This window comes from Lutra lutra, chromosome 5, assembly GCF_902655055.1.
Source record: "Lutra lutra chromosome 5, mLutLut1.2, whole genome shotgun sequence".
NCBI lineage: Eukaryota > Metazoa > Chordata > Mammalia > Carnivora > Mustelidae > Lutra > Lutra lutra.
The window spans coordinates 156,817,567-156,842,090 of record NC_062282.1 but is presented as its reverse complement, the minus strand read 5'-3'; the positions used below and the strand labels follow the sequence as shown (position 1 = coordinate 156,842,090).

The window sequence follows — 24,524 nt, the reverse complement described above, 5'->3', positions numbered from 1 at the left end:
AAATTTTCAGGGGAATCCATGACATAGTTCTGAGTCTCAAATGGCACCCAAAACAGTTAATGGTAATATCCTTACAGGACTCATTCTCAGGTTCTTATTGGGCATTTTTTTTTCTATTCCTTTTCTTTTTTTTTTTTTTTGCACAGTTTTCAGACATGATTTACTTCCATATTTAGAGAATCTATAAGTCTTTCAAACATTTTAAAAATTACATTATTTGTTAAAATTAGAATAAATAAATATTTCTCTTTCCATTTAGGAGCTCTAGCTGATAATATAAGATTCCAAATCCTGTTTTGATTCAGTTGGGAAATATTGCTAGAAAGTACTCCAATAAAGAGAGGATGAGGACTAAGCTTCCAGGATGGCTCAAGGGGTTAAGCATCCCACTCTTGATTTTGGCTTAGGTGTTGATCTTGGCTTTCTGGGATCAAGGACTATATGGGGCTCTGTGTTCAGCAGGGAGACTGCTGGAGAGTCTCTCTCCCTCTCCTTCTGTCCCTCGCCCATGTGTGCTCTCACTCACTCTCAAATAAATAAATAAATAATATTTTAAAAATAGAGATAAAGAGAGAGGATGAGGATCTGGAGTAAAGCAATGATTCAGTGACTGAAGGAAAGATATTATAAAGTTCAAGAGGAAAAATATTTGAGAATTAAATAAAATGGATTAGTTCACAGCACTGAAAGAACAAAATGCTTAAATTTGCTTGTAATTGTCTAACTGGCTCAGCATTTTGTCTGAAATGTTTCTGTGTGTCCCCCCACAATATATGAAATTCTTTTTAGGTATTTGGTCATTGTGGTGCATTCTTCTTTCTTTTTTTTTTTTCCTTAGGAATTTGTTTATTTATTTGACAGAGAGAGAGACAGAGAGATAGGGAACATAAATAGGGGGTGTGGGGAAGGAAAAAACAGACTCCCCGCCAAGCAGGGAGCCTGATGCATGGCTCAATCCCAGTACCCTGGGATCCTGACCTGAGCCGAAGACAGGTGCTTATTGACTGTGCCACCCAGGTGCCCCACTTTGTCTTTTTTCTCCTTTTTCATATTTTCTTTTACATTTTTTTTCACATTTCTTCAAATTTCAGAGTCCTGTAATTAAATGAGACAAGTCTTTCAACAAGAAGCAACTATTATGTTTTCCTATACTAATTTGACATCACTAAGGTACTTGTGTTGAGAAAATTCCACTTAATTTGAATTTGGGGAGAAGCAAATTATAACCAAATATCATTCTATAAGTCAAGCTTTTAATTAGCAACTTCTCTATTAAAAACAAAATGCTTAATCGACATAGTTATGAAATATCCATATTTACATATTTTTAAGGCTCTCCCACTACTGATGGAATGTTAATCAGCACAGTCATTATGGTAAACGGTTGGATGCTCCTCAAAAAAAAAATTGTAAATAGAACTACCATATGATCCAGCACTTCCACTTCTGGGTATATATCCAAAGAAATGAAATCTTAGTAAAATATTTCTGCCCACAAGTCAGTGGAAAATGCATTCCTTTTTATAGATGTAGAAAAATTATCACAAAGAAAACACAAGTAGGCCTTAGAATAAAAAAAATATGGACAACCTCAATTTGCTTAAACCTCTATATTAAGTTCTTTCACTCAAGGCATATAATATATATATAATTTTTTCTTCACAATGGCACACAGCTGAGTTGACATGTAACTGAAGGTTTGGAACTAATGTATATTGTCTACATTTTCACGGTCTGGATTCTCTGAATCAGTCGTCTCAGAGCCCTCATCACTTCCTTGTTTCTCTAGCTGCATATAATAGGGTTCAGCACTGGGGTCAGTATGGTGTAGAAGACAGCAAGAATCTTCTTCTCTGTTGGTGATCAGAGGGCTCTAGGGTGTAGATATGTATTAAAAAAGGATGCATAGTAGAAAGTGACCACAGTGAGGTGGGTCCTGCAGATTGAATAGGCCTTCTTCCTCCCCTTTTTGATTGCATGTGGCAGATGGCATCAAGGACCCAGCCATAGGAGCATGCAATACCAATGAAAGGAAACATAAGGTAGAGTGTGGTGCTCACAAACACTGTGTACTCATAAACCCAGGTATCCATGCAGGTCACATTTACCATGGCTAGAACATCACAGAAGAAGTGGTTGATCTCTCTAGACTGGCAATAAGGGATATGTAGAATATATGAAGTGTGAACACAGGAGTTGACTGAGCCCATTATCCAAGATCCTGTTATCATCAACACTCATACTCTTTTGTCTATACAAATGGCATAGTGGAGAGGAAAGCCAAAGCCACATCATGATCATAGGTCATAGAAGCCAATAGTAATCCTTCTCCACCAGCTAAAGTCAAGAAGAAGCTCTGAGCCCCACACCCAATAAAAGAAATAAACTTGTTTCCAAGGAGTTAATTGGATGCCCTTTTGGGGACAATTGTGGAGATGTAGTTCAGGTCCATGAGGGAGAGTTGACTAAGTATAAACTACATGGGTGTGTGGATATGGGTGTCCACATAGGATGAGGATGATCATGGACAGGTTGCCAAAAAGAGCCATTAAGAAAATGAGAACAATGATAATGAAGAACAGGCCAATTCTTGAAGGTGGGAACAACTCCAATAATAGGAAATCAATCGAAGTTTGATTGTAATTTTCCATGGGACATTAATTCAGTTTTTTCCTAGAAACAGACACAATAGTAATAATAATAGTAAATAATAATAGTAAGTTAATAAAATACAAAATAAAATTATCTCATTATTTTAGTCACACCATGATTTATTCATTGAACACTGCAGGTTTTAAATGATTTAAAAAAATAAGTCCTTAGTTTTGCTTCATAGATAAAACCTTGATGAGGCAAATATCTGAGGCCAACATACTTTCTAAAAATCTATGACTTTGTGAAAATAATATATTTATTTTAATAATAATAACTTCATTAGGATATAATATTGTATTTCCTTACATAAATTCACTTATCTTCAAAGCAGAATTTAGAAATTAAATGACTACATAGTAAATCAATGTAAATACATAGATCATAGGCCCATATTAGTACATTTTTTTACCCTTAGGATATTTTTCTTTTATATTTAAACCCTACTCTTTCTGAATCTATAGTCGCCTATTAGATCATGTAAAGATCTAGATTACCTTTTTGTGTTCTTAAAATTTTAGCACAACAGCTCCTTGGATGTCAAAAGTCATTATTTGCTTGTTTCAGAAATCTATAATAAATCTGTATTATCAAATACAATTTATGTAAAGCCATTTTCTTCTGCATCCTTACCTAACTTTTGAAAGCTCAAATTAAATTAGACCCTTTCTCTGGGAATCTATAATCTAATTTCATTGTTGCTTCCCTGTATGCTCAAGCTCTCCTGAAAGATGTCTGTTCTGTCCATCTGTTTCTCAATATTTACATAACACTAAACATTGTTTTATGATATCTTTTTGTACTTATTCCTCTTTTTATTTAAATTCAATTATCCAAAGTATAATGCATCATTAGTTTTTTACATTATCAATAATTCATTAGTTGTGTATATCTCCCAGTGCTCATCACATCATGTGCCCTCTTCATGCCTTTTTTTTAATCTATCTAAAACTCTTTCTACCTCTAGATAAGTGTGGAGTATAAGCACATATATTTATCATTGCTCTGTCATAAAACCCAAATGACATGATAATAAAGAAATAAATGCATTATAAATTTAATAAAAATTGGAGAAGGCAGGGGTGTGAATGGACAAGAGAAGAAATAGTTCAGGACCTTTAGGAAGAAGGAATTTTAAGAAATCTTTCTTTATATCAAAGTAAAAAGAAATGTAATCTTGAGAATCTTCTTAATGAGAGTGAGTGGAGGCATTCTCCTGAAGAGGGAATACTATCAGCAAACAAGCTGAGGATACTATTAGATGTTGTTAAATATGCAGTTCATATATTATGTTTTATATAAAAGGAAGTGTCAGATAACAATAAGGTGTCAGATACTTCTGGCATATATGTCAGAATATATATTCTGTTGGTTCTGACATATATATCAGAATATATATATGTCACATCTATATAAATAAATTTATATATATATATAATATATTCATTAAAATTTCAAAAGAGAAGTTGGAGACAATTGATCAGTAAGAAAACAAGAACAAAAATGAAACATAAAATTTTGACATTTAACTAGATAATAATAGGGGCCCCTGTATGGCTCAGTTGGTTTATCCTCTGCCTTTGGCTCAGGTCATGATCTGGGGTGCTAGGATTGAGCCCTTACTCTGCGGGAAGCTTGCTTCTCCCTCTCTTATTCCCCTTGCTTATGTTCCCTCTCTGGCTGTCCTTCTCTCTGTGAAATAAACTCTTAAAATAATAGATAATTTTAGAATTAATATAAACTAATTCAACATATATGTTATATACATATGTATAGATATAAACTAATTGATATACATATTTAGATATAAACTAATTCAACATATGTATACACACATACATACAAGTATTCTTAAAAATGCATGTGGCATAATAATTAAAGAGTGAATGTTAAAATAAAACTTCTTTTACAACTGTTATATATGAGGTATCCTATTTTTTGAGGTATCCTATTTTTAAGGTATCCTATTTAAATACAGTACAAATAACACAGAAGCATTAATGATAAATTATTTATTAAAGATTATTTTTGGAAAATTCTATCTTCTTGTAAACAGTTTCTTGACAATTCTTAGTATCAGCCAAAAATTTATGTTCTTAAACTTCTTTAGAGAAATTATAATGATATATTTAGAAGATATATAATCAGCAGTAACCAATAAAATAGTATCTGGTTTTACAATAATGCTATATTTTTATATAAAGCCAGTAATTTCCAGAAAATGAAACAATGCCATCAATGCATGCCCCCAAACATAAAGTAGTATGTAACTGTGATGAGAGCAGGGGAGGAGAGAAAGAGGATGAAGGTGATGATGTAGAGTGGGAGCAGTATCTCATTCATAGTGGCCTCATTTACAAACCACAGTCTGGTATTTGGGATTTAAAAATCAAGTATTAGAAGATAAACACGGACTTCATGGAACACTGGGTGTGGTACAAAAACAACGAATACTGTTATGCTGAAGATAAATAAAATTTAAAAAGAAGATAAACATATTGTTTAAAATATCAGGAGAGTATTGGGGAAAAAATTTAAGTATTCACCTTGAGTGTCAGGAGGAGTGGGTTCTAAGACCATCTTTTTTTCTCTGTGATTTGTTGATGTCATGCCCATGCATTATTTGAATAAAGTATTAAAATCATATACAAATTATTTCAGAGTTAATAATTTCCATATGCTCAAATAATTAAGTATGAGAATCTCCAAACACATTGTAAAAGCTAAAGGAGCTCCTAGGTCTATTCAGAGCAATTTATTTTCACATTTTGTATGGTTATGACAACTTGCAGAGGAAAAGCTAGGAGAGCTATTTTATTTTCCTAGCATGGCATTTGGATGAAATATGAAACCAAATATTTGACTGATGTCATTGGTTATAATTTATATTCACAACTTCAATTATTGATAAGATGGAAAATGTAATATTTATAATTACCAATGGAATTAGCATTGTTAATATTATTTTTTAAAGGATTTTATTTATTTATTTGACATACAGAGGTCACAAGTAGGCAGAGAGGCAGGCAGAGACAGAGAGAGGGGGGAAGCAGGCTCCCTGATGAGCAGAGAGCCCAATTCAGGGCTCGATCCCAGGACCCTGAGATCGTTACCTGAGCCAAAGGCAGAGTCTTAACCCACTGAGCCACCCAGGTGCCCAACATTGTTAGTATTCTTAATTGTAGTCTATATGGGGTGATATGACACATATTCTATTAGGTAGTTAATATTATCCAGATTAATTATGAGGAAAAACACCCACAAAACCAAAATAATAAAAAGAAAGTCAAATTTCATCTTTGATGTCATTGTCACATGACTACCAATGCAAAGTCATTTTGAATTATCTGTTTCCCCTGCTCTTTTCTTTTCTTTTTTCCGTTTCATTCTTTTTTTCTTTTCTTTTCTTTTCTTTTCTTTTCTTTCTTTCTTTCTTTCTTTTTTTTTTTTTTTTTTTTTTTTGAGAGAGAGAGAGACAGAGCTAGCACACAAGCAGGAAGGAGGGACAGAGAGGGAAGGAGATCCCCTGCTGAGCAGGAAGCCTAAAATAGGGTTGGCCCACAGGACCTAGAGATCAAAACCTGAGCTGAAGACAGGTGCTTCGCACTCTGAGCTACCCAGGGGCACCATGTTCCCTTTTTTGCTTTGTGCTAATAACCTATATGTGATATCATTTAAAGAAATATTGCATCTGAAGGGGAAGCAACCTCAGTCATTGAATATCTGTTTTGAAGTCTAAAGTAATATTTTTTTCTTTTATAAAAAACAAATCAGCTATATTCCTTCCCATATTGCTTCTGTCTAAGGGAATGATAATGAGTAATCTATTTACAAACTATTTACAAAAGATATTCACATCCTGATTTTATTCAATTCTGCTGAATATACACAGGTGAAAAGCAATCAGGTTGTTTCTTATTGAGTTGCAGAATCCAGTCTTGAACCTAAGCAGGACTTGTACATGGAGAATACAGAGATATCAACTTTTATTGGCCATCTCCATTGGATGGAATCTGACTTGTGTCAAGATTAGTGCTAGAATTAAACTTTATCTGGTCCTGAACAGTGGCTCTTGAGGTAGGTGTAACCTTAAAAATTTACACATGATAAACCAAAATTCATATTTTAAGTGACTTTCCTTGATTTTTCTGCTAGCAAGTTATCTTCTTGATGAATATATATGAGTATATATATAAGAATATATACATATAAAAGAATATGCATATATATATATATATATATATATATATATATAGAGAGAGAGAGAGAGAGAGAGAGTATTTAAATTGATAAACTGACTTATCCTTAAAAAGTGATTCTGACATTAGTAGATATCTTTTACTTGTTCAAACTAAAAAAATATATATATAAAATAATGAATGTTTTTAAAAATAGAAATTTACTACAGATAGAAGAGGGTCACGGATATATATGACAAGTTCCTTCATGGCCAAATAAACTGGTTTAGTGCTTAAGTTTTGCTCATTTTAAGATCTTTTTCTATTTCCTCTTTGCTATAATTACCACATTGTCACTTGTTCCCTGAAAATATCCCACTTTAAGGAATGGTGCAGAGAATGTAGACATAATTCCCAGATCCTCCAAAAGAAGTTCAGTTAATGTCTCACTCCCAGTACCAAAGTATTCCCAGGTTACTTTGATCACAAAAAGTACACATAATATCACCTCTCTAAATCAAGTTATAGATATGCATAAGCAAGACATATTGAGTTTCCTACATCACGATGAGGAAAATTTTCCCATTGCACCACAACTTTCAAAGTGATGGAAAATTACCATCACATGAATTCAATATCCATAATCTTCTTGCATAGATATAAATATTATGTGTTTGTATTAAAAACAAATCTGCTTAAATACAAAAACTAAAAAAGGTCACATTAGTACTGATATATTTATAGCAGGAATATATTTTTAAAATGGTTTCATTATTATAAGTATGAAAAACTGATTTCTATAGATTTAAACTAAACTGTTTAAGACCATATAGTGTTATACTGGCAGATCTTGTGGGGTCATTTCTAGAACCTAGATGATGCAGACTTTTCTCCTGAAGCAGAAACTGTTTTCTATATCACCTTGCCTTCAATTTCAAAGAATGACATTTCTGACCATTAAGTAATTTGGTCTCATTTTCTCTGATCATTTACATACATACAGCAAAAATATAAGATTACCAAAGGAGACTTAAATAAGATTTCTTGGAAGTTTTATAAGAAATAACAGATTAGGTTTTAAAAATACTCTCATTTTAAAAACTCTCCAATATATTTCCATCAACTTTGGTCACTCTTCTCAAGATCTTTGAATAGTCTAAAATGTTTATCTTTCTCAAGAGGGAAATTTCTTATTTACCATAAAGGGAAGAATCCTATAAAAGAGGTATCAGACCAGATTCTCCGGAGGAGTTTGAAACCATTGGTTTCACAAAGTCTACCTTAGTTCTTTGAAATGTTTCATCATTTGTATTTGCACATCCCTTAGTAATAATTACTTTGCACTGATATCAATCACCTAGAATTTACACCATTGTGAGATGACTTTAGAGATTCCAAATCAGATAACCCAAAAACTGTCCTCTGGGCTGTTGGCGAGCATAGTTCTACACAATATCCTTCCATGGAATCTTACGTGAGGTTACACATCCTTTCAAGTATTTCCACTAATTCTACTAAAAAAAAAAAAAGACAAAGAATATGCTTATATACTTTAGTTACTAAGAACTAATAATCATATTATATACATAAGAAACATGTAATTTGATTGTTTAAAAGAGTATGCAACTTCAGAACCATAATTATTTTAGTGTAGAGAGATCTAGAATACACAGTGATTGTACACATATATATTTGAGCACCTCTAAATAATATGGTTTTTTTTGAAATTTCATGCAATGAACAAGCATTTGTAGGTAGATAAATAGGGAAAAAAGTAGACAGATATTTTGAGAGAGGAAAAGAAAATAATTACTTGTGGATATATTTGGAGTTTGAATTTAGATTGAAGTTGGGTTTGTACTGATTTATTGCAAAAGCACATTACAGATAATATGGCATCCAAACTAGACCCAGCTCTAATTTTGCAGCTTAGAAATAAAAACCTGGCTGGAGTAAATAAGTAGTAAATTTTGACTCTTGGGATCAAGTGCAATTGTGTGGTGCAGCTCAGGGTTCCACCATATGTAGAGTTTGGGAAACAGGCCTCAGAGGACGGTAGCCTGAGCACCCGACCTGGGTTTTGGGTTAGGGTTAGGGTTATGTCTTAGGGACAAGGCATATCCAATATGGCAAAACAGATATGGGCTCACCAAAGGTCTGAGTTGAGGGCGTGACTCAGGATGATCCTCAGGCCCTGGGTTTGTGGCCTAGTGGGGCAAAGATGACAGGAATGGCCTCAGGGGAGCACACTGGTTTCTAGGTCTCTGAGGCTATAGGTTACCTCGGAATGAAACGGTTTGTGCTTGACTGAGTGGCTGATTACTTCCGATAGTTGATGCTCCCATCCTAGGGAGGAACTTGGTGTCAGGCCTCTGTGGTCCAGAGCCTGAAACCAAACCTATGGTTAGGGTTTGGCTCTGGGAGAATAGCAGACCTGATTTGTCATGGCAGAGTCAGGCTCTCCAAGGACCTCAGTTGAAGGCATAGCTCGGGCAGCCCATCAGGCTCAGGGATTATGGTGTGCGTGTCCTAGGAAGGTGTGTATTGCTTAAAGGGGCAAGTACGTGTCTGCCACCACGAGGGTCCTACACAGGGCGGAAAGACACAGTTTCCACGTGGGTGGCACCCAGAGCCCTGTGTTGTGAAGAAGGAGTCCCCAAACGGAGGGCTACTGGGTCAGGCCACTGGGGATGGAAGTCTGAATAAGGATAACCCAAACCTAAGGTTATGGTTAGGCCAACAGGGCATGGAGGACCGATCTGCCAGTGTTGAGTTCGCCTCTCCCTACGGCTGAATTGACAGCTTGTGGCTATAGGATCATCAGACTCCTGGTTCATGGTCCTGGTGGGTGCCTAACAGGGCTGTGTCCCAAGGGATGAGTGCAAGTTTCTCCTGCTAGGAGGGTTCAGCTCATTTCTAAAGGGCATGCTGTACTTTTAGGTTCAACTGCAATTGTGAGCTGCAGCTCGGGGGTCCCCCATCTGGAGAATTTGGGAACCAGGCCTCTTGGATGGAAGCCTGAGCACCTGACCTGGGCTTCGGGTTAGGTTTAGGATTAGGGTTAGGGTTAGGGTAATGTCCTAGGAACAAGGCATGTCCAATCTGTCAACACAGATATGGGCTCAGCCAAGGGCTGAGTTGAGGGCGGGACTCAGGAGGCTCCTCAGGCCCTGGATTTTTGGCCTGGATAGGCAAAGAGGGTGGGAATGGCTTCAGGGGAGTATGCTGGTTTCTATGTCTCTGAGGCTATTGCATAGCACGGAATTAAAAGGTTTGTTCCTGCCTGAGAGATGAGTCCTTCCGAGAGTCTGATGCTCCCATCCATGGGAGGAACTGGGCGTCAGGCCTAGGGGTCCAGAGCCTGAACAGCCAACCTATGGTTAGGGTTTTTCTCTGGGAGAATGGCAGACCTGATTTGTCAGGGCAGAGTCAGGCTCTGCATAGGGCTCAGTAGTGGGCCTAGATCTGGGGCCCTTCAGGCTCCAGGATTGTGGTGAGGTGGACCAGGGAATGTCTGGATGGCTTCATGGGACAAATAGGTCTCTCCCTTCACGAGTGTGTGAAGGGCCAAATGGCAAAGTTTCCTGGCGGGTGTCACCCAGAGCCCTGCGTTTGAAGAAGGAGTCCCCAAACTGGAGGTCTACCATGCCAGGCCACCGGGTACGGAAGTCTGAATAAGCACCCTAGGGATTGGGTTAGGCTAACGGGGCATGGCAGCCCCGATCTACCTGCGCTGAAGTGGCCTCTCCCTAGGGCTGAGATGAGGGCTTGTGTCTGCGGGATCATCAGACTCCGGCTTCATGGTCCTGGTGGGTGCCTAACGTGGCTGTGGCCCAAGGGATGCATGCAGGTTTCTCCTGCTCTGCAGATTCAGCTCATTTATAAATGGCATGCTTTCCTTTTAGGATAAAGTGCAATTGTGCATTGCAGCTAGGGTTCCCCCATCTGGAGAGTTTGGGAACCAGGTGTCTGAGGACGGAAGCCTGAGCACCCAAACTAGACTTCAGGTTAGGGTTAGGGTTAGGGTTATGTCTTAGGGAAAAACCATGTCCGATCTGGCAACACAGATATGGACTCATCCAAGGGCTGAGTTGGGAGTGGGATGCAGGTGGATCCTCTGGCCCTGCGTTTTTGGCCTGGAGGGGCAAAGTGGACGGGAATGGCCTCGGGGAGCATGCTGGTTTCTAGGTCTCTGAGGCTATTGGATAGCACAGAATGATACAGTGTGTTCCTGCCTGAGAGTCTGAGTCCTTCTGACAGTGTGATGCTCCCATGAATGGGAGGAACTGAAAAATCAGGCCTCTCGGGACCAGAGCATGAACACCAAGCCTAGGGTTAGTGTTTGGCTCTGGGATAATGACAGCCCTTATTTGCCAGTGCAGAGCCAGGCCCTCCACGGGGCTCAGTTGAGGGCATAGCTCTGTCGGCCGATCAGGCTCAGGGGTTGTGGTGTGCTTGTCCTAGGAAGGTGTGGGTTGCTTTAAGGGGCAAGTACGTGTCTGCCGCCACGAGGGTCCTGCACAGGGCGGAATGACACAGTTTCCACGTGGGTGGCACCCAAAGCCCTGCGTTGTGAAGAAGGGTCCCCTAACTAGAGGGCTACGGGGCCAGGCCACCGAGGAAGGGAGTCTGAATAAGCATAACCCAAACCTAGGGTTAGGTTTAGGCCAACAGGGCATGGCAGGCCCTATCTGCCAGCACTGAGGTGGCATCTCCCTACGGCTGAATTGACGGCTTGTGTCTATAGGATCGTCAGACTCCTGGTTCATGGTCCTGGTGGGCACCTAACATGGCTGTGTCCCAAGGGATGCGTGCAGGTTTCTCCTGCTAGGAGGGTTCAGCTCATTTCTAAAGGGCATGCTGTACTTTTAGGTTCAAGTGCAATTGTGCGCTGCAGCTCAGGGTCCCCCCATCTGGATAGTTTGGGAACCAGGTGTCTGAGGACAGAAGCCTGAGCACCCGACCTGGGCTTCGGGTTAGGTTTAGGGTTAGTGTTACGGTTGGGGTAATGTCTTAGGGACAAGGCATGTCCGATCTGTCAACACAGATATGTGCTCACACAAAGGCTGAGTTGAAGGCGGGACTCAGGAGGCTCCTCAGGCCCTGGGTTTTTGGCCTGGATAGGCAAAGAGGGCGGCAATGTCCTCGGGGAGCATGCTTGTTTCTAGGTCTCCGTGGCTATTGGATAGCACGGAATTAACAGGTTTGTTCCTGCCTGAGAGTTGAGCCCTTCCGACAGTCTGTCTCCCATCCATGGGAGGAACTGAGTGTTGGGCCTAGGGGCCCAGAGCCTGATCTCACAACCTCTGGTTAGGGTTTGTCTCTGGGAGAATGGCAGACCTGATTTGTCAGGGCAGAGTCAGGCTCTACACAGGGCTCAGTTGAGGGCCTAGATCTTGGGCCCCATCAGGATCCAGGATTGTGGTTTGGGGGTCCCAGGAAGGTCTGGGTGGCTTTATGAGACAAGTAGGTCTCTCCTGCCAGAGGGTCCTGCACAGGGCCAAATGGCACAGTTTACTCGTGGGTGGAACCCAGAGCCCTGCGTTGAGAAGAGGAGTCCCCAAACTGGAGTGCTACCATGCCAGGCCACCGGGGATGGAAGTCTGAATAAGCACCCTAGGGTTAGGGTAGGCTGACGGGGCATGGCAGGCCCGATATGCCCGTGCTGAGGTGAGCTCTCCCTAGGGCTGAGTTGAGGGCTTGTGTCTGCAGGATCATCAGACTCCGGCTTCGTGGTCCTGGTGGGTGCCTAACGTGGCCGTGGCGCAAGGGATGCATGCAGGTTTCTACTGCTCTGCGGATTCAGCTCATTTCTAAAGGTCATGCTTTCTTTTTAGGATCAAGTGCAATTGTGCTTTGCAGCACAGGGTTATCCCATCTGGAGAGTTTGGGAACCAGGCTTCTGAGGACTAAAGCCTGAGCACCCAACCTAGGCTTCGGGTTAGGGTTAGGGTTATGTCTTAGTGACAAGGCATGTCCAAACTGGCAACACAGATATGGTCTCACCCAAGGGCTGAGTTGAGAGCTGGATACAGGAGGATCCTCAGGCCATGGGTTTTTTTCCTGGAGGGGCAAAGAGGGTGACAATGGCCTCGGGGTGCATGTTTGTTTCTAGTTCTCTGAGGCTATTGGATAGCTCGGAATGTAAAGGTGTATTAATGACTGAGAGGCTGAGTCCTTCTGACAGTGTAATGCTCCCATGCATGGGAGGAACTGAATATCAGGCCTCTTGGGTCTAGAGCCTGAACACCCAACCTAGAGTTAGGGTTTGGCTCTGGGAGAATGGCAGCCCTTGTTTGTCATGGCAGAGCCAAGATCTCTACAGGGCTCAGTTGAGGGCTTAGCTCTGGTGGCCCATCAGGCTCCTGGATTGTGTAATGGGTGTCCTAGGAAGGTGTCGGTTACTTTAAGGGACAAGTACATCTCTTCTGCCACAAGGGTCCTGCACAGGGCAGAATGACACAGTTTCCTCGTGGATGGCACCCAGAGCCCTGCATTGTGAAGAAAGTCTCCAAACTGGAAGGCTACCGGGCCAGGCCACCAGGGACAGAGGTCTGAATAAGCATAACCCAACCTAGGGTTAGGGTTAGGTAGAGGGGCATGGCAGGCCCGATTTGCCCACGCTGAGGGGGCCTATCCCTAAGGCTGAGTTGTGGGCTTGTGTCTATAGCATCGTCAGACTTATGGTTCGTGGTCCTGGGGGGCGCCTAACATGGCTGTGGCCCAAGGGATGTGGGCAGGTTTCTCCTGCTGGGTGGGTTCAGCACATTTCTAAAGGGCATGCTGTACTTTTAGCTTCAAGTGCAATTGTGTGCTGCAGCTCAGAGTTCCCCCATCTGGAGAATTTGGGAACCAGGCCTCTTGGATGGAAGCCTGAGCACCCGACCTGGGCTTTGGGTTAGGGTTAGGTTAGGTTAGGGTTAGCATTAAGTCTTAGGGACAAGGCATGTCTGATCCTGCAACACAGATATGGGCTCACCCAAGGGCTGCGTTGTGGGCGGGACTCAGGAGGCTCCTCAGGCCCTGGGTTTTTGGCCTGGGTAGGCAAAGAAGGCGGGAATGGCCTCAGAGGACTATGCTGGTTTCTAGGTCTCGGAAGCTCTTGGATAGCACGGAATTAAGAGGTTTGTTCCTGCCTGAGAGGTGAGTACTTCCAACAGTCTGATGCTCCCATCCATGGGAGGAACTGGGTGTCAGGCCTAGAGGTCCAGAACCTGAACACCCAACTGAGGTTTAGGGTTTGGCTGTGGGAGAATGGCAGACCTGATTTGTCAGGGCAGAGTCAGGCTCTCCACAGGGCTCAGTTGAGGGCCTTGCTCTGCGAACCCATCAGGCTCCAGGATTGTGGTGTGGGGGTCCCACGAAGGTCTAGGTGGCTTTACGGGACAAATAGGTCTCTCCTGCCACGAGGGTCCTGCACAGGGCCCAATGGCACAGTTTCATCATGGGTGGCACCCAGAGCCCTGCATTTTGAAGAAGGAGTCCCCAAACTGGAGGTCTACCGTGCCAGGCCACCGGAGACAAAATTCTGAATAAGCACCCTAGTTTTAGGATTAGGCTGACAGGGCATGGCAGTCCTGATCTGCCCGCGCTGAGGTGGCCTCTCCCTAGGGCTGAGTTTTGGGCTTGTGTCTGCATGATAATCAGACTCCTGGTTCATGGACCTGATGGGCTCCTAACATGGCTGTGGCCTAAGGGATCCATGCAGGTTTCTTCTGCTCTGTGGATTCCGCTCATTTCTAAAGGGCATGCTTTCCTTTTAGGATCAAGTGCAATTGTGCATTGCAGGTCAGGGCTCCCCAATCAGGAGACTTTGGGAACCAGCCGGAGCACCGACCTAGGCTTCGGGTTAGGCTTAGGGTTAGGGTTAGGATTAGCGTTAGGGTTAGAGTTAGGGTAATGTCTTAGGGACAAGGCATGTCCGATCTGGCAACACAGATATGGGCTCACTCTAGGGCTGAGTTGAGGGAGGGACACAGGAGGCTCCTCAGGCCCTGTTTTTTTGGCCTGGATAGGCAAAGAGGGCACGAATGGCCTCGGGCATCATGCTGGTTTCTAGGCTCTGATACTATTGGATAGCTTGGAATGAAACGGTGTCTTCCTTGCTGAGACTCTGAGTCCGTCTGACAATGTGATGCTCCCTGGCATGGGAGGAACTGAATATCAGGCCTCTCGGGTCCAGAGCATGAACACTCACCCTAGGGTTAGGGTTTGGCTCTGGGAGAATCGTAGACCTGATTTGTCAGTGCAGAGTCAGGCTCTCCACAGGGCGCAATTGAGGGCCTGATCTGGGGGCCCATCATGGACCAGGATTATGGTCTGTGGTCCCAGGAAGGTCTGGGTGGCTGTACGGGACAGGTAGGTCTCTCCAGCCACGAGGGTCCTGCATAGGGCCCAATGGCACAGCTTCCTCGTGGGTAGCACCCAGAGCACTGCGTTTTGAAGAAGGAGTCTCCAAACTGGAGGGCTACCGGGCCAGGCCACTGGGGACGGAAATCTGAATAAGCACCCTAGGGTTAGGGTTAGGCCGACGGGGCATGGCAGGCCCGATCTGCCCACGCTGAGGTGGCCTCTTCCTAGGGCTGAGTTCAGGGTTTGTGTCTGCAGGATCGTCAGACTCCTGGTTCGTGGTCCTGGTGGACGCCTAACGTGGCTGTGGCCCAAGGGATTCATGTAGTTTTCTCCTGCTCTGTGGATCAGCTCATTTCTAAAGGGCATGCTTTCCTTTAAGGATCAAGTGCAATTCTGTGTTGCAGCTCAGGGTCCCCATATCTGGAGAGTTTGGGGACCAGGCCTCTGACGATGGTAGCCTGAGCACCGGACCCAAGCTTCAGGTTAGGGCTAGGGTTAGGGTTAGGGTTATGTCTTAGGGACAAGGCATGTCCGATCTGGCAACACAGATATGGGCCCACCTAAGGGCTGAGTTGAGAGCGGGACGCAGGAGGCTCCTTAGGCACTGGTTTTTTTGCCTGGAACAGCAAAGAGGGCGGGAATGTCCTCAGGCAGCATGCTGATTTCTAGGTCTCTGAGGCTATTGGATAGCACTGCATAAAACGGAGTGTTCCTGGCTGAGAGTCTGAGTACTTCTGACAATCTGATGCTCCCATTCATGGGAGGAACTGTTTATCAGGCCTCTGGGCTCAGAGCCTGAAGACCCAACCTAGGGTTAGGGTTTGGCTCTGTGAGAATGGCAGACTTGATTGTCAGTTCAGATTCAGGCTCTCCACAGGGCTCAGTTGAGGACGTGCCTCTGGCGGCCCATCAGGCTCCGGGATTGTGGTATGGGTGTCCTAGGAAGGAAAGGGTTGCTGTAAGGGGCAAGTAGGTCTCGGCCGCCACGAGGGTCCTGCACTGGGCAGAATGACACAGGTTCCTCGTGGGTGGCACCTAGAGCCCTGCGTTGTGAAGAAGGAGTCCCCAAACTGGAGGGCTATCAAGCCAGGCCACCAGGGACGGAAGTCTGAATAAGCATAACCCTAACCTAGGGTTAGGGTCAGGCCGACGGGACATGGCAGGCCTGATCTGTCCGAGTTGAGGTGGTCTCTCCCTAGGGTTGAGTTGAGGGCTTGTGTCTGCAGGATCGTCAAACTCCTGATTCATGGTCCTATTGGACGCCTAACGTGGCTGTGGCCCAAGGGATGCATGCAGGTTTCTCCTGCTCTTTGGGTTCAGCTCATTTCTAAAGGGCATGCTTTCCTGTTAGGATCAAGTGCAATTGTGCTTTGCAGCTCAGGGTTCCCTCATCTGGAGAGTTTGGGAACCAGGCCTCTGAGGACGGAAGCCTGAGCACCCGACCTGGATTTCAGGTTTGGTTTAGGGTTAGGGTTAGGGTTATGTCTTAAGGACAGGGATGTCTGATCTGGCAAAATAGATATGGGCTCACACAAGGGCTGAGTTGTGGACGGGACTCAGGAGCATCCTCAGGCCCTTGGTTTTTGACCTGGAAGGGCCAAGAGGGCGTGAATGTCCTCAGGGTGCATCCTGGTTTCTAGGTCTCTGAGGCTATTGGATAGCACAGCATGAAACGGTGTGTTCCTGGCTGAGAGGTAGAGTCCTTCTGACAATGTGATGCTCCCATTTATGGGAGGAATTGAGTATCAGGCCTCTGGGGTTCAGTGCCTTAACACCCAGCCTAGGGTTGGGGTTTGGCTCTGGGAGAATGGCAGCCCTTATTTGTCAGTGCAGAGCCAGGCTCTCCACAGGGCTCAGTTGAGGGCATAGCTCTGGTGGCCCATCAGGCTTCGGGATTGTGGTGTGGGTGTCCTGAGAAGTTGTGGGTTGCTTTAAGGGGCAAGTAGGTCTCTGCCGTCACGAGGGTCCTGCACAGGGACGAATGGCACAGTTTTCTCATGGGGGGCACTCCGAGTCCTGCATTGTGTATAAGGAATCCCCAAAGTGGAGGGCTACTGGGCCAGGCCACCGGGGACTGAAGTCTGAATAAGCATAACCCAAACCTAGGGTTAGGGTTAGGCCGATGGGGCATAGCAGGCCCGATCTGCCCTCATTGAGGGGGCCTCTCCCTAGGGCTGAGTTGAGGGCTTGTGTCTGCAGGATTGTCAGACTCCTGGTTCGTGGTCCTGGTGGGTTCCTAACATGGCTGTGGCCCAAGGGATGCATGCATCCCTTTCTCCTGATGGGCGGGTAAAGCTCACTTCTAAAGGGTATGCTTTCCTGTTAAGTTCAAGGGCAATTGTGCGCTGCAGCTCAGGGCTCCCCATCTGGAGAGTTTGGGAACCAGGCCTCTGAGGACGGAATCCTGAGCACCAGAACTGGCTTTGGATTAGGCTTAGGGTTAGGGTTAGGGTTAGGGTTATGCCTTAGGGACAAGGCATGTCTGATCTGGCAACACAGATATGGGCTCACCCAAGGACTGAGTTGAGGGCAACTCAGGAGTCTCCCAGCCTTGGGTTTTTTGCCTGGAGGGGCAAAAAGTGTGGGAATGACCTCGGGGAGCATGCTGGCTTCTAGGTCTCTGAGGCTATTGGATAGCACGGCATGAAATGGTGTGTTCCTGGCTGAGAGGCTGAGTCCTTCTGACAGTGTGATGCTCCCATTTATGAGGAACTGGGTATCAGGCCTCTGGGTTTCAGAACCTGAATACCCAACCTAGGGTTAGGGTTTGGCTCTGGGAGAATGGCAGACCTGATTTGTCCATGTAGAGTCAGGCTCTCCAAAGGGCTCATTTGAGTGCCTGGTATGGGGGCCCATCAGGCTCCGGGATTGTGTTGTGGGTGTCCTCAGAAGGTGTGGTGGGCTTTACGGGGCAGACAGGTTTCTCGCGCTTCAAGGATCCTGCACAGGGCCAATGGGACAGTTTCATCGTAGGTGGCGCCCAGAGTCCTGTCTTGTGAAGAAGGAGTACTCAACTGGAGGGCTACAGGGCCAGGCCACCGGAGATGGAATTCTGAATAAGCAACCTAGGGTTAGGGTTAGGCCGACAGGGCATGGCAGGTCCGATCTGCCTGTGCTGAGGTGGCCTCTCCCTAAAGCTGAGTTGAGGGCTTGTGTCTGTAGGATCGTCAGACTCCTAATTTGTGGTCCTGTTGGGCGCCTATCGTGGCTTTTGCCCAAGGGATGCATGCAGGTTACTCCAGCTCTGCGGGTTCAGCTCTTTTCTATAGGGCATGCTTTCCTATTGGGATCAAATGCAATTGTGCGGTGCAGCTCAGGGTTCCCCCATCTGGAGAGTTTGGGAAGCAGACCTTTGAGGACGAAACCTGAGCACCCAACCTGGTCTTCAGGTTAGGGTTAAAGTTAGGGATAGGGTTAGGGTTAGGTTTATGTCTTAAGGAAAAGGCATGTCGGATCTTGTGACACAGATATGGGCTCACCCAAGGGCTGAGGTGAGGGCAGGACTCAGGAGGATCCTCAGACCCTGGGTATTTGGCCTAATGGGCAAGGGGTCGGGAGTGGCCTCGGGAAGCTTTCTGGTTTCTAAGTCTCTGAGGGTATTGGAGAGCACAGAATGAAACGGTTTGTTCCTGGCTGAGAGGCTGAGTCCTTCTGGCAGTCTGATGTTGCCTCCATGGGAGGAACTGGGTGTCAGGCCTTTGGGTTCCAGAACCTGAACTCCCAAACTAGGGTTAGGGTTTGGCTCTGGGTGAATGGCAGACCTGATTTGTGAGTGCAGAGTCAGGCTCTCCACAAGGCTCAGTTGAGGGCATAGCTCTGGGGGCCCACCAGGCTCCAGTATTGTGGTCTGTAGGTCCCATGAAGGTCTGGGTGGCTTTACGGGACAAGTAGGTCTCTCCCGCCACGAGGGTACCAAACAGGGCCGAAAGGCACAGTTTCCTCGTGGGAGGCACCCAGAGCCCTGTGTTGTGAATAAGGAGTCCCCAAACTTGAGGGCTACTGGTCCAGGCCACCGGGGATGGAAGTCTGAATAAGTACCCTAGGGTTAGGGTTAGGCTGACGAGGCATGGCAGGCCCGATCTTCCCAAGCTTAGATGGCCTTTCCCTGGGGCTGAGTTGAGGTCTTATGTCTGCAGGATCGTCAGATTCCTGGTTCCTGGTCCTTGTTGGTGCCTAACGTGGTTGTGGCCCAAGGGATGCATGCAGGTTTCTCTGGCTCTGCGGGATCAGCTCATTCCTAAAGGGCATGCTTTCCTTTAGGGATCAAGTGCAATTGTGCACTGCAGCTCAGGGTTCCCCCATATGGAGAGTTTGGGAACCAGGCCTCTTGGATAGAAGCCTGAGCACCCGCCCTGGGCTTCGGGTTAGGCTTAGGGTTAGGGTTAGGGTTAGGGTTAGGGTTATGTCTTAGGTTAAGGCATGTCCAATCTGGCAACACAGAGATGGGCTCGCCCCCGGTCTGAGTTGAGGGCGGGACTCAGGAGGCTCCTCAGGCCCTGGATTTTTGGCCTGGACAAGCAAAGAGGTGGAAATGGCCTCAGGGGAGAATGCCAGTTTCTATGTCTCTGAGGTTATTGGATAGCACGTAATTAAAAGGTTTGTTCCTGCCTAAGAGGTGAGTCCTTCAGACAGTCTGATGCTCCCATCCATGGGAGGAACTGGGTCTCCGGCCTAGGGGTCCAGAGCATAAACACCCAATGTAGGGATAGGGTTTGGCTCTAGGAAAATGGCAGACCTGATTTGTGAGTGCAGAGTCAGGCTCTCCACGGGCTCAGTTGAGGGCCTAGCACTTGGTTCCCAACAAAACACACTCCTACCTCATGGACAACACACTCCCCTCACCTGGACCTCACAAACACATCACACGTACACCTCACACACACACAGCACGTATGTCAAATGGACACATGGCCAAACACCCACCCAAGACCTACAGGGGAACACTCCACTAAAATGAAATATGCCACACGCACACAGGCAGACATCACCCATGCACCACACCACGACATAGGCAGGACACACACAGGACACCCAAAACGTCTCATGACACCAAACATGCATACCACCAAGGAATTCCAGAAATGGAACACACAATACCCAGAAGAGTCACACCACACCTACAACACAAACACCGGTAAGGCCCTCAGGGACAGGAACCACCCATATACCACACCCACACATAGCCCGTGAAAACCCATGAACTCCACACACAGCACTCAGAGGACAGACACACACACACACACAAACACTGGAAGGACAGCAGACATAGGCAACACCTCCCTCACTGGCACATGACACCTCCAGCACACTCCATCCCTACAGCGCAAACACACACCTCCTGCCATTCAAACTATGCCCAGCAAAATCTCCCCCACACCTCCCACACTGACATCACTCGTTTAACACACACCAAACCGATTCATACCACTCGTCCTTGTCCCGTCTTGCGCATGTCCATCACAAACCAGATACACATGACACAGACTACATAGAGAACACACACATACACCCACCCACATCATTGAGACCACACACGATCCTATGCTGCACAATCACTACACCTATTCCACCCAGAACACATATCTCCTGCACACTCCACCCATTCAAGACACAAACGCACCACCCACCAAGACACTCCACTCCACTATGGGCGATCAAGTCACCTACTCCCCTCACCCACACTCCACAGGCAACCAAGGAATCACGGCACTTGCAGCACCCAGATCCATGCCTCCACTACCTACATACCACCAGTCTACCCCTCACCTGCACTTCACATCGCTACACATGGACCACAGGAATTCCTGATATTCATCACACACACCGAGACATAGGCCAAACACACACCGTGAACACATGCCAAAACCAACACACACAGCCATCTGTTACATGGATCAAGGCACACTGCACAGACAGCACAAATCAAGTGCATACACTCCAAAGGCTGCAGTCACATTACAACACACACCACTTCTATACCAGAAGCTCACAACACTTAGCCCACCCAGAAGCACACCATGCCCACAACACACAAACACCATACACACACCACGATTGGCCATGCACACCAGGCATCTCCCACTAGCACACCACACCGAGACCACATGAATGGGCACCACCCACACACACACCGTGCACACACCATAGATACCCCAAACTCAGCCCACCTAGTCCACCCTAATCTACACCACACACACACCAGAAGGAAAGAACACAAACAACCCACACACAACACATACACCCACTAAAACAGTGCATGGATATCATGAATACACACCGCCTACCCCCACCCATAGGCATTGGAGAACCATCAAACATCCACAATATGAAACACATCTCAATCACAAATAAACGCCATGTAAAACACACAAGACACACACCATATCCATCATCTTCGTGAACTGCATGCATCAACACACCTCCAACACAGAGATACACTCCCTTACGAAACACAACTATGGAGAACACACAACCACCTCAAGAGTCAGAACACCTGTCAGATTCAAACCACGCTGAAACAACATGGACCACACAGTCACATACACACACACACACACACACACACACACACACACACACACACACACACTCAGAGTTCTGCTTCCTTCTTGGGTGGCTGGTGTCAGCTTGCTTATGCATAGCCAGGTGTTTCCTTCCCCAGGCTAACTGACATGATTCATGAGGAAGAAGAGATTGTTCTCACCTGCCCAGAATGCTGCATGGCAGGGCATGCTCTGAAAGAGCCCTTGCCTGGTCGAGTGCACTGAGTCCCAGTTCCAAAACTTGAAAGTCGCCCCCCAAAGCACCTCAGCTCTCCCTTAACCGCTCCACATGGTAGGCAGTATGGGAAGGACAGGAAAAGGAGCCAGGGCCAGAAGCATTGATTGTCTTTTGGCAGAAAGGACCCAGGCTGCTTGTTGACAGGCCTCCCAGGTGTAGCCTCTGGAGGTTCCCTTTGCCCAAGCCCACAGCTGATTGTTATTCCTGATATGGGGAGCTCGCTAGGAAAGTGTGCTGGCTGGGCCCTTTCTTTTTGACATCATCACATGCTCCTATGTACTGAAGAAATCTGGCCCTCGGTATCCACTTCCATACATGGCTTCTCATTGCATACTAGCTTTAGGCCTGAAGCCATTCGAATCCTGTGTCTCAGTCAACCTGAGAGTCTGGCCGAGACATCAGGACTGTACGTTAGGTTGGGCCCCAGGATCCGCTACAATCTAGTCTCAGAAAGACATGGACATGGGGAGGGATAGTGGGTTGTCATAGGGCAGCAGAGGCTGGGCTGGAGGTTCTCAGAGACACCAGGTCACATTTCTGTAGCCAAGGGAAACAGAGTTAATACAATGGTCAGATTGATTTCCTTCCCATTGGATGGGACCACATTGGCCCTCCTGGAGCTCTTTGCCAAGCTTGCTGAAATTCAAACCTTCCCTTGACTTCCATTCCTGGGATATGGAGCTGTCATTCACACAGCCAGCACTCATTGGTCGGTGGCAAGTTTCCCTTGTGGTTCTGTGCTCCGAGAGAGCAGTCAGGGTCAGAGATTGCCAAGGAATCTTGGGCTCCTGCTTGGGACTGCATGCTGCTTGGCTGCATGGAGTAAGGACTGGAATGGGCGGTCAGCTGGCTCTACTCTTTGCCTCCCTCTGATGCCTCCGTTCGGAAGACCAGATGGCTAGGGCAGGCAGAGTATTCTTTTTCCAAGAATGTTCAGGGAATATTGACCGAAGGCTTAGTTGCAAACACAGGAGCTTCCACAGAGAGTAATCCACCACTGCTTCCCCTGAATGACAGCTATCTCTAGTCACTGGCTTGAAGGGTGGAGAAATATCTAAGGCCAGATGTGCGGTTCCTCTTCTTTCTAAAGGATGAATGGAAGCCTCTGGCTCACCAACTCTCTGGTGGAGCACGTTGAGATTTCTCGTCGCCTGAATCCACACTTGTGACTTAGTCCTGAGAAAGTCAACTCGTTGGGAGACTGGGCTAGTGCTTCCATTCTGAACATGGTTGTTTCATTGCAAAGGCAGGGTTGGAGGGTTTGCATGACTTGACAGAGGGAAGAGTGAGAGAAGCTCCGTGGAGACTGCCCACATAGCACGCAGCAGGACAAGGACATTCCATCCCACTACCCATGAAACCATGACCTCAGCTGCCACCAAGAGTCAGATACTTAATGCACAGAGCCCACCTGGTGCTCCTATCTTTTTCTCTTTTTTCTCTAATGAGAGAGACCCGAGAATCATTCCATGTCCGTGTCAATGAGCCATATGCTCCCTTGAAAGAGGAGACTGCCACAGACTTCTCAGGACTTTGGTTATGTTGCAGCACAGGGCCCAGGCTCGGCCCCTCCCAGTTGAGTTTCAGAACACCTGACACATCCGAAAACTTCAGGTGCCTACAGAGGCTTGGCCGGAAACATGGGTGTACAGGCCAAAAGAGTGGTTTTGATGAGAGGTGGCCTCATTCCTGGGGCAAGGGGAAACAAACTTAGTTCTCTCCTTCCCTGCTTGAAGTTTCTGTTTGCTTCACTTTCTGTGCAGATTCCCATAAAAGGCACTCCCATAACCTTCCATCTTTCAAACTGGGTCTTGGCTCACATTCAGGGGTCTTGGAGCTCTCACTCTGACAGAATCGTCCCAGAGTTTGATGAATCCTCGCTTTTGTTCTGAGTTCAGCCACCATAATTGATGTCTGATATCGCCCCACCAAACGATGGTCCTCCAGCACAGTGCAGGCTCTATGTAAGTTCCAGTGCTTAGTGTACCAATGATTAATCATACAATCACCAAACACATGTCCTCTCTCACTGACTGCACTGTATGGAACACATAGCAAGGCACACCCCACAGGCCTGACCACACACCTCTACACTGATGCATTCCATCACAGGCCGCAGCACCAACTGCACACACAAACCATCCACAACCCATCACCTGATGACACCGCACCAAGAGATCACACACAAAGCATGCATACAACCTACCTCCATAGGCTACAAAGAGAATACACCCATACAAGCATACATCCTACACACACCACTCCCACAGAACACAAATATAGACACGGCCCTCACTCGTCACACAAAAAACTCACAGAACACTCATACACCACACACAGCAAACCTACACCACCCACACGTGAATCCATATAACCACCCCGATACCACATGCAGTGCCCCAATGCAACAGACACTCCATAAGGGCTACACCCAAGACTCTCACAGGACAAACAGAGTACAAGCCTAGCAGAGAAACATAGAAAACAATCCCCAAGTACACGACACTCACAAACACACACACATGCACACACTTATGCATGCGCGTGCACACACACAATGCG

At 45.9% G+C, this 24,524-nt stretch overlaps 1 pseudogene; it reads right to left on the bottom strand.

The window, feature by feature from the left end:
• Window positions 1-1,719: 1,719 nt before the first annotated feature.
• LOC125100753 (olfactory receptor 2L8-like) lies at window positions 1,720-2,651 on the bottom strand (annotated as a pseudogene).
• Between the last annotated feature and the right edge of the window lie 21,873 nt (window positions 2,652-24,524).